At 38.3% G+C, this 12,558-nt stretch overlaps 1 protein-coding gene across 5 annotated transcripts in view; it reads left to right on the forward strand.

Annotated features, from left to right (window-relative positions):
- RABGAP1L (RAB GTPase activating protein 1 like) overlaps positions 1-12,558 on the forward strand; it is a 753,436-nt gene that overhangs the window by 51,778 nt on the left and 689,100 nt on the right. The gene's annotated exons all lie outside the window — the stretch shown is intronic.

A 12,558-nucleotide genomic window follows, 5' to 3' on the forward strand; every position in this document is an offset into this window, starting at 1 on the left:
TAAGCATCTGACTCTTGATTTTGGCTCACATCAAGCTCTCTTGGTTGGTGAGATGGAGCCTCATCCACATCTGGCTCTGAACTGACAGTGTGGAGCCTGCTTGGAATTCTCTCTCTCTGTTCTTCCCCAACTCATGTGCATTTGTGTGCGCTCTCTCTTCCAAAATAAATAATCTTTTTTTTTTTTCTTTTTAAGGTTAATTTATTTTTGAGAGAGGGAGTGTGAGCGGGGGCGGGACAGAGGATACAAAATGGACTCCGTGTTGACAGCAGTGAGCCTGATGGGAAGCTCGAACTCACGAACTCTGAGATTGTGACCTGAGCTGAAGTCGGGTGCTTAACCGACCGAGCCACCCACATACCCTTAAAATAAATAAATAAACTTAAAAAAAGTTACCTCATTATATCTTAAACCTGTGGAAATTCTATATAATGACAAGTGTATGCTGGTTATTTGCCCAGCGAAAGAAACTGTCAATGCTGTTATCATCCTTTAGAGGGAAAGTTCTGATGAGGCTGTGGGGTATTAGATGGCTCTTTGGGTTTTAGGAACTTTGAATTTACTCACCTTGGGTAATCTAATTCATTTATTCTGCAAATATTTTACTGTCTGCTATATGCCAGACATTCTTCTAGGTGAATAAAACAAATATCCTTGCCTTTGAAGTTGCTACATCCTAGTTGGAGAAACAGACAGTAAACAGTAAATATAATACAAAAGTAAATCAGATTGTATGTTAGAAAATAAGTGTTCTGGGAAAGAAAGAGTAAGCAGATCAGGATAAATGGGGGTTGGAAATTGGTGGTGGGGAAGCAGTATGAGATAAGACAATCAGGGCAGGTCTTTCAAGAGGATGAAATTTGAGTAAAGATGTGAACAGGGAAGTAAACATGTTAGATATCTGGTTGAAGAGTGTTCTGTTTTGCAACAGCCAGAGCAAGCATGTCAAGTGGTTTAAGAGAAAGCAAGGAGCTTGTTTTAGATGGAATTGAGACTACAGGGGGGAGAACTGTAGGAGATAAGTCACAAAGATAAGGTAAGATGGGGTGGGGGAAGTGGTGAGGAGGGGTGACTTTATAGTGCAGATATTGAAGGTCACTTGGCTTTTATTATGAATAAGATGGGGGAGCCATTGGAGAGTTGTTTTGATCAGGGGACTGGAAAGAACTAAATTAGAAGGATCATTCTGGTTGCTTTTGAAAATTGACCATAGGGGAGCAAGTAAAGAAGCAGAGAGAGTAGTTTTGAAGGCTTTTAGAATAATATAGGTAAGAGATGATAGTAGGTGGGGCTGGGGCTTGGTGGTGGCAGTGGTAGTGGTGAGAAATGGATGATTTCTGGATGTAATTTGGAGGTAGAACCAAAGTAATTTTCAGATGTTGTAGATGTAAGGTGAGGGAGTGGAGAGAGAGAGAGTTAGTTTGAGGAAGGAGAAAAAGAGAACAAGAGGAGTAGCATGACTGATAATTTTGTCCAGAGTAACTAGAAGGGTGGAGTTGCCATCAACTGAGATGAGAAAATCTTCAGGAGGGTGGTGTGGAGTGAGGATAGGTGGGTTAGGGGCAAGGTTGGAAGTATGGTTTCTGAGTATGTTGAATTTGAAATGTCTCTTAGATATCCATTTGGAGGAGACTACTATGTAACTATGCTTGCCAAATAATGTGTTGAACATCAGCAACAACAGTGAATGCTTGTTAAAAAATTAACTGGAAGAATCTAGTTAATGGAGTGGCATTAGAACCTGGGGCTCTAATATTCCTGTCTCTGCCCTCAGTGTGCAGCAAGTGTACTGTGGCTTGTGATCCAAGATTCAAAGGCATGACAACTACCAAGATGGACATCAACATGCACATTCAACAACATGAGAAACTGTCAGATACTGGATTTCTGAGGACTTATTTTTTTTATCACACCTTGCCTATTTAAAACCTCAGAACACATTTAAAAACATCTGCTAGTAGGTGGGATAGTCAATAGAAATGGTTATGGAGTCATTGAATAACTTGTTCTTCTAACTGTATAAAGTATCTTCGGGTTTTGTTTGCCTCGTGAGAGTGCAAATTTGTAAAGTAGAAAAATCTAGTACTAGAACAGTTTTTACTTTGAATTATTTTTCCAATGAACAGGGACTTAGTTTATAGTTTCAATTTAGCAAGGACCCGCTTCCCTTTTGCTTTTGTAGATGCATGGCGTTATATAATAGAAACTCTTACGAAATGTTAGGTACATGTCAAAATATTTCCTAAATATTAAACTTCTTCAGATTATTCTGTGCCTTTGTGTTTGTTTTATTTGTGCAACACAGTTTGGAAGTCCTTTTTTTAGGATTTCAAAACTTTTTTTCATACTACTTAACTTTCCTCATAAGCACCCCATTGAATCATTTTACTGAAAAGATTAGAAAGTAGTCTGAAGTATAGTACCTCTTCTTTGTTATAAATTTACCAAATCAAGGAAGAAAATGCCTCTTCTTGAAACCTAGTTAACTTGAGGGATTTTCAAGAACTCTAATTCTTTTTTGTGGCTCACTAATTCTTGCAGAACTAGACAGAGATAAATGCGTAAAACATACAAACGTTCACACTGTATGCCAAGAAGCATTTGGGTTTTATGTATTTAAATTTCTTCTGAGGGTTAAAAGGTGTTAAGTCAGGCATATCTCAGAAACATTCAGTGTTATACTAAACCCAGAGGGCTCTGTGCTTCAAAGACAGAGATCAGATCTTTGTCTGTAGACTTAATAGGAAAAGAAAAACAATTAAAAAATATCACTTGACTTCTTTTCTTTAGTTGTGTTGCTGCAATGACTGAGGTGTCCTTCACTGCTGATCTTGTGTGGATCAAATCTCTTAGTCTTTCTCTTAACTGTAGGGACCAGGTCTGGTTGCCAAGTTCATGAAGTTTTGGTTGCTACCTTGATTCTCTCTGCTATACCCAACAAATTGGTAATTAGCATTTCCTCTGTTAGTGCCAGTTATTGTGGCGAAACACAGTAAACAAGAATTCACTTCTTTTTCCTCTTAATTCTGCTTGGTGTTATATTTTGGTATACTTTGATAGACTGTGTTATGTGAGAGCAGAAGAGACAATTGATTGGAATCAAATGTTTGTAATAGTGTAATAATTACCAGTCTTTGGAAAGGTAATATACTAGTAAATAGATTTCTCAGTTGAGGATTTCTACGTTTTGTTTCAGGCTCTGTAACTTGTTAGATTATTTAATTTCTCTGTGCTGTAGCTTTTTAAAGAAATATTTGTTCTTCAAATATTCAGAAGATAAATGATGTGTAGAAGCTAGAGCTTAGAGATCTTGGAGATTAACTAGTCCAATACCTTATTTTCAGATAAAGAAAACAAGTGTGTTCATAGAAGTGAGATGCCTTTTCTCATGGGTACATTGGGCCAGAAAGAACTGTGATATGTGCTTTATGCAGTATCATACAAGATACCAAGTGTTAGATGGTGACCCACATATCACAAAACTTCGGTTTTATTATATCAAGGGGGTATATAAGTATACAGTGGATACTTTAGTGATGAACTCTTCTGTCTTGTGATGATTTTTTTTCCCCCCTTGACCATATGCCTATATCTGCTGGGCACAAAACTGATTATTAGTCTTAAGCCAAGTTTATGGGACTCTGAATTGTACAGACCTTGGTTTTCCAGGAAGTAAGTGACTATATAATTTTATCAACCTTACTCTTGAATAGATGGCATATATAATAATGGCAGAAAAGCCAAGAGAAAAATATAAAGTCAAATGCCATTAAAATTTTTGAGTATATTTTCAAAATATTTTTCATTTAGGGGCACCTGGGTGGCTCAGTCAGTTAAGCATCTGACTCTTGGTGTTTCAGCTCAGGTCATGATCTCATGGTTCGTGAGTTTGAGCCCTGTGCCGGGCTCTGCACTGACTGTGCAGAGCCTTCTTGGGATTCTTAACTTTTCCCTCTCTCTCTACCCCTCCCCCACTCATATTTGTGTTCTCTCTCTCTCTCTCTCTCTCTCTCCTTCTCAAAAATAAATAAATAAACTTAAAAAAAAAATTGGGTGCCCAATGGTTCAGTTGGTTAAGCATCCGACTTCAGGGCAGGTCAAGATCTCATGGGCTGTGAGTTCAAGTCCCATGTTGGGCTCTGTGCTGACAGCTCAACACCTGGATCCTGCTTCAGATTCCATGTCTCCCTCTATCTGCCCCTCCTCTGCTCTCTCTGTCTCTTAAAATAAATAAACTTAAAAAAAACATTTTTTAAGGGGGTACCTGGGTGGCTCAGTTGGTTGGGCATCCGACTTTGGCTCAGGTCATGATCCAGTGGTTTGTGGGTTCAGGCCCCACATTGGGCTCTGTGCTGAGGGCTCAGAGCCTTGAGCCTGCTTCGGATTCTGTCTCCTTCTCTCTCTGTCCTTCCCCGGCTTGCACTCTTCCAACTAAGCCAGCCAGACACCCCTTTAAGTGAAGGCATTTAAAAACAGGTCAATGAATTAGTCAACCATTGCTGTGGCAATGCTACATAACAATGCTGAAATGTTTGCTGGCTTACAAAACAAATATTTAGGTTTTTAACTCATGGTTCTGTGGGTCTGGAGGGAGACTCTACCTCTTTCTGTGTATTGGATTCGGGTCTTTTTCACAAGTTGCATTTTGAGTCTTTTGGCTTCTTGGTCCACTATCATCATCAACATCTTCTTCCTTTTTTTTTTTTTTTTTTTAATTAAAAAAAATTTTTTTTTAAAGTTTGTTTATTTTGAGAGAGAGAGAGCACAGTCAGGGGAGGGCAGAGACAGAGGAAGAGAGAGAATCCCAAGCAGGCTGTGTGCCGCCAGCACAGAGCCCGATGTGGGGCTCGAGCCCACGAAACTGTGAGATCATGACCTGAGTCAAAATCAGGAGTCAGATGCCCAATTGACTGAGCCACCCAGGTGCCCCTCTATTGCCTTTTAAACCATCCTTTGTAAGTACCACTTGTATTCTTCTTTTCCTCTGGTAATTATTTCAAGTAAGTCATTTCTCCCCTTTTTTTCTTTCATCAGATCAAGTATACTGTTTATCTGGGGAATTGTCAACTTTTTATATACTATCTTCTTCATTCACCTAGATTTTTGTCCTTATATTTACTATATGAAACTTATTAAAATATATCTTTTATGTCTTTTTGCTTGCATATAATTATATTAGGACTTATTAGGTTTCATGTGACAGAAACTCAACTTAAACTAACTTATGGGGCGCCTGGGTGGCTCAGTTGGTGAAGTTTCTGACTTCGGCTCAGGTCATGATCTCACAGTTTGTGAGTTCAAGCCCCGTGTCGGGCTCTGTGCTGACATCTCGGAGCCTGGAGCCTGCTTTGGATTCTGTGTCTCCTTCTCTCTCTGCCCTTCTTTGACTTATGCTCTGTCTCTCTCAAAAATAAATAAACAAAAAAAAAAAATTTAACTTATGCAGGGGTGCCTGGGTGGCTCAGTTGGTTAAGCGTCCGACTTCAGCTCAGGTCTAGATCTCTTGGTTTGTGAGTTTGAGTCCTGTGTCAGGCTCTGTGCTGACCGCTCAGAGCCTGGAGCCTGCTTCAGATTCTGTGTCTTCCCCTCTCTCTGCCACTCCCCGATTCACACTCTGTCTCTCAAAAATGAATAAATATTTAAAAAAAAATTATTAAACTAACTGATGGAAAAAGAATTTATTGAAAGGGATATTTCATAGAATTAAAGGAATAGTGGATTTACCAAGACTGAGGTTTGGAACAGATAGAGCTATACCTCAGGATTGTCTCAAACAAAATGGTAGGGACTCGACTAAGACTCTCCTGCTTGTCTGGCTTTAGGATATACTTATCTCTTTCATTGCATATTGACCTTCTTCATATGGGGGAAAACATGGCTACCAACAATTCTTAGTTTATCTAAAAAATTTCTGCTCTAAGACAGACAACTGTCATGATGAAGTCTTTGGTCACCAGTCCAAAAATCTTAGGAATTGGGTTAATTGGTCTAAGTAGTTTGGATTCAGTGCCCATCTTTGGAACTGTTTGGCCATGGTGTTGAGGTTTCTATAAAAAACATGAGATTTGAACAGAGGGAAGGCTTATTTTCAGAAAAAAAGGTCTTGAGATTATTGCTGGACAAAAAAAAAAAAAAGTATCCACTAAAGTAATGTGAATTACTAAGGCCCTTTTGTGCCCCTTTGTGCAGGAGTATACTTGCATACATCTATTCATGTTGGTGTGGCTCTTGCCTGAGAACTGGAATAATGGATGGACTGTTTAGTAAATAGGAACTATGGTAGTTTTTTTTTTTTTCCCCCTCAAGACTGGATGGTTTTTTTTAAAGCACAGAATAATTATAGTTGGTAAATGTTGTTCCAGATTATTCTGTTTTCTTATTGTAAATTAAGACTATTTCGTGTTTCCAGTGTTGTAACAGGCCTACTATAGTCATTTGAATTCTCATGCCTAATAGAACTTGCAGCTTATCCTGTCCAATTTTGACTCACACTCATATATTCAGGGTTCTATTTTAGTTCAAGAGCTACTTGAAAATGAATAGGTGCAAACACATAATCTAAAAGCAAGAAGCTGGCTAACCACATTTGGCACAAAAAGAAATTGGACCATGTGCACCACGATTTTATACTTTTGAATGTGTTCAGTTATTTTGGGAAGAAGATAGCTTCCAGTTAGACTCTGCTAAATGTTGCTACACTGTTTCTAGTGTATATGTGAAAATTGTAGTTTTAGGCATCCAAGTGAGGTGTTAATTTAAAATATATTGCTCATTTCACAAAAATGATGTGGACTTAAAGTGAGAATTAAAAGCCATTTCACTGGGTAGAATTGGTAGAATTGCTATCGGTGTGGGGATAAGCGTGTGTTTAAGTGATTCAGTCAATCAAAAATATTTATTGAACTCCTTTGAGAAGGGAAAAAGGGGATGAATAGAAAAAACACACATCAGATTTTCTGTAGGACTGATAAGTTTCCTGTCCCTTATTCTCTTGTACCTTTAAAATGCCTAAAGAATAAAAATGTGTATGCCAACACTGTAGTTCCCAGTATTTTTTTTGGTCAGATTTTACAGTCTAACTTTTGGATTATAATAGGGTAGCCTTTTAACCAAATGCCTTTAAAAGTCGTTTTGCTTTTGTGCACTGTTCTGTTTTACATGCTGAGTTGAAATGGATGTATTAGTCTTGAGTTCATAGAACAGTGAGCTCCATATTATTTAAAAGACCCCTGCAAGTTTTCCAGCTGCTCTTTCTTTTGACTGGAAGAAATAATAGTAGATTGCCATAAAGAGAAAGTAACATTAGCATATTAGCATATTGCTTCATAGTAGTAGATTTAATAAATTATGTTTTGAATTGACTTGTGAAATGGAATTCTTCAGCACATCACATGGAATGAGAATCTTAAGATTAAGTGACTTTAGAATTCATTCAGTCCAACTTCCTATCTGATGCGGGAGTCCATTCTGCTACATCCAAGATAATTGACTTGTTTATTAAGCAGATATTTTTTGAGCCCATGTTATCTGTATTGGCACTGTGCTGGGGATGTGTTGGTGAGTAAAATAAAGATAGACATGGTCCCTGCATGTCCCCTAACAACTTGTAGTTGAGTGCTCAGTTGATCATTCAGTCTTAGCAGGTAGGGAAAAATTGACATGTTGACAATATTGAGCTTCTAATCCATGAACATTGAGTATCTCTTAATTTATTTAGATCTTTTAAATTTCTTTCATAAGTGTTTTATAGATTTATTACTTATAGATCTTATATGTATCTTGTTAAGTTTATACCTAAGTATTTCATCTTTTTGTGATATGGTAAATGGTACTGCTTTTTTAAAACTTCAGTTCCAATTGTTCATTGTATGTAGGGAAGAAATCGACATTTGTTTACCTTGTATCCTGTGACCTTCCTGTACTTATTTGTTGTAGGAAGTTGTTTTTGTTCTTGTAGATTCTTTGGGATTTTCTACATAGATAATTATGTAATCTGTGAATAGAGACTGTTTCATTCTTCCTTTATGATCTCTATACTTTTGTTTCTTATGGTGTTGAATCAGAGTCGTGAGAGAGGGCATCCTTGTGTTGTTCCAAGTCTTAAGGGGAAAGTGCCCAGTTTCATAATTAAGTATGTTAGCTGTAGGTTTTTTGTAGATACTCTTAGTCAAGTTGAGGAAGTTTCATCAATCGCTAGTTTGCTGAGAGTTTTTATTTTGATCATGAATGAGTGTTGGATTTTGTCAAATGCATTTTGTGTGTAACTGACATGATCATGATTTTTCTTTAGCTTATTTTGATATGTTTTATTACATTGATTAATTTTTGAATGTTGTCAGTCTTACCTTGGGTGTAATTCTTTTTACATATTGTTGAATATAATTTTATAATATTTTGTGGGGCAGAGAGGGTGACACAGAATCCGAAGCAGGCTTCAGGCTCTGAGTTGTCAGCACAGAGCCTGATGCCAGGCTTGAACTCAAGAACTGTGAGGTTATGACCTGAGCTGAAGTTGGACACTTAACCCACTGAGCCATCCAGGTGCTCCTGAAATATTTTAAAGTGTTGGCTTTGCATTCTCAGATTTTTGTATTTGTGTGCAAGTGTGCAAATTTAGTAAACATCTGCATTGAGGTTCAAAGAAATGGAAATGTTCAACCAAATAAAGTAGCATTGGGCAAACTTCTAAAAGTATTCTTAAGGCCCTTGGAGGCAGGGTTTTATGCTTGTAATGAGAGCTGACTTAATTCTGAGGAACATGAGAAATTCTGGGCTGTTTTGAAGAGATCACAAAATTACTTTTGGTAAACTAATAGTTTTCTTGTTAGCCTGGCAGAATATCTAACATTTTCTTGGGCTAAAGAAAACCTCTTAAAAATGGACATCTTATTTGAATTGTATAGCCATTAGTATTCATTAACATGCTGATTTATTTATTTATTAAAATTTTTTTTAAAATGTTTTATTTTTGAGAGAGAGGGAGAGAGAGAGCGCGAGCATTAGTGGGGGAGGGGCAGAGAGAGAAGGAGACACAGAATCCAAAGCAGGCTCCAGGTTCTGATCTGTCAGCACAGAGCCTGACACGGGGTTTGAACTTGCAGACTGTGAGATCATGATCAGAGCCGAAGTCAGCTGCTTAGCTCACTGAGCCACCCAGGCGCCCTTAGCATGCTGATTTAGAGTTAATGGCCAGGGTAGATATTTATCACTTACACAAAAAGAAATTTTTTCTTTCTTTTTTTTTTTTTTTTTTTTTGAGAGAGAGAGCGCACGTGTGCGTGTTAGTAGGGTAAAGGGGCAGAGGTAGAGAATCTCAAGCAGGCTCCATGCTCACCAGGGAGCCCAGCACGGGGCCAGATCCCACCACCCTGGGATCATGACCTAAGCTGACTGAAATCGAGAGTCGGACACTCAACTGAGTGAGCCACCCAGATGCCCCAAAGAAGAATGTCTTGGGAGAAGACATAACTTTTGATGGAGAGAGGAGAGGTGTGGAGAAGGTTCATTGTTATGTAGTGACAGATACCAACCCTCAGTCTCTAGGAATAGGTGAGGAAACTTCAAGAGACAGTATAATGTAGTGGTTCAGAGCATGTTCTTTGAAGTCTGAATACCTGGTTTGAATCTTGGCTCTGCATTTGTTTTTTGTGAGAACTTTAGCCTGATTGGTGCTTTTAACAACAAATTGTTCGACGCATTTATTGAATATCTACTATGTACTAGCTGCTACACTAGGCATATGATATTCTCAGGTAAATGAAAGAGTTGGAATTTGGGTTTATTTAGATAGCTTTAGCATCAGGGGGGTGGCCTCAGGCTTCCCCGCCTTCTTTTCTATATCTCATCTTATCCTGCTCTCACCCATGCTCACTGTGATCTAGCTATTATGGCCTCCTTTCTCATAAGCCTTTTCTCATATCTGGGCTTTTTGTATTTGTTGTTTCTTCTACTTGAAGTTCTTTTCCCCTAGGTCTTTCCATGGCTTACTCATTCTTATTAAGCCCAAACGTCAACTGGGTCCATATTGCCTCCTGTCTTCTCATTACCTTTCATAGTATATATTCCAGTACGTGATCTTGATTTATTTTTTTCTATGTTATTTCTTTCTTCCATAAGAATGTTAGCTCTAGGAAGACTGGAACTAAATTGGTCTTATCATTTAGTCTCCAGGTCCCATGATTGTTTCTAGTGCATCGTAGAGACTCATTAAATATTTGTTGAATGGATGAATGAAAGCTGATACCTTAGGAGTCAGCCATATGAAAGGAGGCAAGAGCTAAGACCCTATAGTGTAAGAGAACTTTCGGTAATTAAAGAGCTGTAATGGTAAAGTGACAGAAGGAAAGGTGTGTTGGGCTTTGTAAGTCCTAGCATAATTTGGATTTTATTTGAATTTTAGTGAAAAGATTAAAAAAATTTTTTTTAAGTTTATTCATTTTGTGAGAGGGTTAGAGACAGCGTGAGTGGGGGAGGGGCAGAGAGAGAGGGAGGGAGAGAATCCCAAGCAGGCTCTGCGCTGCCAGTGCAGAGCCCAATGTGAGGCTGGAACCCATGAGACCGAGAGATCATGACCTGAGTGGAAACCAGGCTTAACTGACTGGGCCACCTAGGCGCCTCAGTGAAAACATTTTAGAGTAGAGTTCTAATGTAATCTAATTTATTTTCTGAAAGATTTCTTTGGCATCTCTGTGAAGAATAGATTAGGGGAAGAGAGGACTGGAAGTAGGACTTGGGTTAGGAGACTTTTTTAGTAGATGAGAACATTGCCTGGATTAGGTTGATAAAAATGTCCATGAAGAAATGGGATAGATGTGGGATTTATTTTGGAAGTGGGGCTAACATGACATGCTTATGGGAGGAATGAAGAAGTAGAGATGAATTAAGAATGATATCCAAATTACTTATTTGAGCAACTTGGTAGAAAGTGATGTTATTAACTGAAATGGGAAATCTGAATGAGAAATTTGGAGGAGATGTTAGGAATTACATTTGGGTCACATTTAAGTTATTGATAAGAATTCCACATGGAAATATAAAGTAGAAAGTTGGGGGGCGCTTGGGTGGGTCAGTCGGTTAAGCATCTGACTTTGGCTCAGGTCATGATCTCACAGTTTGTGAGTTCAAGCCCCACGTCCGGCTCTGTGCTGACAGCTCAGAGCCTGGAGTCTGCTTCAGATTCTGTTTCTCTCTCTCTCTCTCTGCCCGTTCCTTGCTTATTCTCTCTCTCTCTCTCTCTCTCTCTCTCTCTCTCTCTCTCAAAAAAAAAAAAAAAAGTTGGATTCCAAATGAAGAATTTAGAGGACATTTGGGTTGGGAGAGAAATTTGGGAGACTATTAGGTATAGATGGTATTTAAATACATGGCAATGAGAGATACTGCTTAGAGAGATGTGTGTGGCAAGGAGTCACAAGTTCAGAACTTGAACTTGGGGAATTTCCAGCATTTAGATGTTAAGTTGAGGAGTGGCAGCTTGGGCTTGAAGAAGGATTGGCCACAGAAAGAATATCTGGAATGTGTAGCGTCTTGGTAATCAAAGATTCTTGGGGCAGCCTGGAAGGGCAAAGACGTGGCCTCTAACACATACTGTTTTCAGAAACATTTACTTGCAAAATGAAAAATCTTTAGAGGACAGAAAAATGTGCTTGAAGGATTTAACATTTAAAAGGAAGGATATTCACATGTCCAACAGAATGAAATGATGGCTAGCTAATTACACTATCCTAGAATAGTTACTCTTTATTTTAAAGTTACTGGGAATTTTGAGTTTCAATGAAGATGGAAGTAATTATTAAAGTGTAACTGGAAGCTGAGAATAAATCTTTTTTTTTTTTTCTTTTTTTTGCCAAGAATAATGGTGTTAGTGTCACCTAAAGGCAAAATGAGATATTGCAGCCATATTTATGTGGGGCAGAGAACAGAATAACTTAATTGGAACGAGAAAAAGAACAATTCTGGGCAATTTTAAGGCATGCATCAGCAGACTTAGAGAGTCCTGTGTTCTTTAGCCCCAGTTTACTTGTTCTACCCCTCTATCACATTACCCCTTTGGTCACTGAGCAGATTAATACACCGTTCTCTTTTGTCTTTTACATTTCAGCTCAGATATTTCCCTGAGTTCTTTCCTACCACCTTACTTAAAGTTGTCCCTATGCTTTTTGTAGCTAGTCATTGTTACAATAACATATTTTATCTTCTTCATAGCCTTTAGAGTGATTTGGAATTACATTTGCTTACTTGCTTGATTTCTTACTGGATGTAAGCTCCAGGAGAGCAGGCAACTTGTCTGCCTTAGTCACTCCTATAACCCTAATGCTGAGTACTGTGTTTGTTATGTAGCACACAGGTTCAGTTAAATTAGCAGTGTGAATATTTGAACTTCTGGAAGTGATAGACATTGTTGAGTTTCTGTGGTGTACAGATCTATCCAGAAAGCAGAATTACACTGTATTTACACTGTTTGTCATATGAATGCAATGTGAAAGACTTGGCCTTTTCCCCACCCCCTTGTGCTGATAAGTGGTAGTGTGTCTGGAAAAGAAAAGATACATGGCTTAGTGT

This window comes from Panthera onca, chromosome F1 (assembly GCF_046562875.1).
Source record: "Panthera onca isolate mPanOnc1 chromosome F1, mPanOnc1 haplotype 2, whole genome shotgun sequence".
Taxonomy (NCBI): domain Eukaryota; kingdom Metazoa; phylum Chordata; class Mammalia; order Carnivora; family Felidae; genus Panthera; species Panthera onca.